Here is a 2,174-nt window from a genome sequence, read left to right as displayed (position 1 = left end):
TATATGTGTGTTTGTGCGTGTTTGTATAAAAAAAAAATATAGAAATATTAAATTTAATCTCATGGCATCATAAATACAGAATAGTATAAAAAATTAACAAAATAAACTAACACACGATCTATAGAGTTAAGAAAAATGGTAAATAACTAAATATTGTAAACTCAAATTACTGCTAAATAATTACTCAAAAAATAAAATAAAAACAGATATTTTCATCATATTCCACATTTTTGCACTAAAAATACACAAAATAAATAAATAAATGCAAGGAAAAAGGAGATGCGAGGAAGATGGCTAAGGAAAAAAAAAATTACAAATGGAATAATGCATAATATATTAATTTTGGAGGATAAATATATCATTTTTGGGAGGACGAATTCATTAAATATGTAATTTTTTTAAAAAAAAAACTAGTAAAAATTTTGGGTGCGCATTCATCCCCACCCTAGCACATGGGTCCCCCCTTGGCTATATATTATCTTTCAAAATTACTGCTGAATTCGATCAGGACAGATCACTATTGAATTTTGAAGCGTGACAGAATCATGGTGCATCGCCCCGTTAATTATGCAGTTCTAGTTCTACTACCAACACTAAAGAGTTAAACGTCTGGTGTTATCCCGTGTGTTTTATTTACTTGTCTGTTAAGTTAAGTGGAACTCTGTTTTAGGGTTCTAACTTCTAAGTCCAATGATGTTTAGGTTTGGCGGCCTTGTAAAAGGCGTTGTAGTGTAGTGTTTTATTATTCAATAAAAAGTAGTCGGAAGTCAGTGCATATTTGCTGAGCACGTACGGTAGCTGCTCAACAATAGTTTGACTATTTGTAGCTGTCCAATTTGAAGAGTGTTGCTGCTCAACAATGGCTTGACCATTTGTAGCTAGCAAGATTGGGAGTGTTTTTAGTTACATGGCTCAACAAAATAGCCAACTCAATGTGAATGCTCTAAGAGCATCATCAACAATAGTAGCTAAAATACCTAGTAAGAAGGTATGAATTTCTATTTGAACTACTACTTTTTTTATATGTACTCAAACATATTATCTATTCTACTATCTATTTTATTTAAATATTACTTTTTTTAATTTATTCTTTTGTTGAACACCATATCCAAGCAACCCAACCAAAATCAAACCCTCAATCGAAGCCCACAACAGCCGAAGAAAGGAAAGAATTTTGGGTGTTTGTGGTGAGTTGGGCCACTGGGCAAAAGAAGCTACTCTTACTACTTTCTTATGGGGTGTACAAATAGTTGCGGTTAGAATTTGTTGGCTAAAATCGCTAATCGCAATAAATATTGAATTTTAATAATTCTGCTTAAGTGGTGAACAGTTCTTTTATAACCGGCGGTTAAAGGTTATTAAAACTAATAACCACTTTTTATATATATAGGCAGACAACCCTACTAGATTAGTACAACGGTGCAGTTACTTTTTCTCTATTTAGAGTGGTCATATAATTATCCTAACTTTTTTTAGGAAAATTATTTAATATTTTAAATAATAAGTTAGAGCTTAATACAATAAAAGTTAAAATCTACTTTCTCAAGAATAGACACATTTATATATATATAAAAAAAAGGTTTTATATTTTAGATTATCTGTTCAAAACAAAATTTAAAAAAACAAAAACAAAAAAAAAAAACATTGCCAGCATTTTTCTGCTGCCATTCACTTGCACTCTCTCTCTCTCTTCACCCAACTAGTTGCCCATGATTGCACATGTTGTCTGTTCCCTTTATAGAATCTGTACAACTGTCAAATAGAAGAAACTGTCATTCCTACCGAAAACAACCCCAACAATTTGTACTCGTGTACTCGCTCAGTCGCTCGTGTACCCTAATTCTTTTGAAAGCTACCAAAATTACCGAACTGCCATTTACCCAAATTACCAGACTGCCCTTTACCTTAATTTTTTTGCCACCTCAACACATAAGGCAATCCAAGAAGCTGGAGAACCCAATAGTGGATAAGAGCAAGTATGAGCCACAGATTTAACAAATTTAGAAATTGATAGCCAGTCTGTAAAGCGGAAACTCCCATCTGTACATAGCAAATAACTTCAAATCCGAAGCCCCCAAAAGGTAAAAAGAGAATAAAAACAAGAATACATATTCCAACGATTTTGCGGTCCAAACTGTTAGTAATTTCCGTAACAAATATAAGAGTCTATATGA

Source organism: Corylus avellana, chromosome ca1, assembly GCF_901000735.1.
Source record: "Corylus avellana chromosome ca1, CavTom2PMs-1.0".
Lineage (NCBI taxonomy): Eukaryota > Viridiplantae > Streptophyta > Magnoliopsida > Fagales > Betulaceae > Corylus > Corylus avellana.
The sequence above is the reverse complement of the archived record's forward strand: the minus strand, read 5'-3'. Positions refer to the sequence as shown.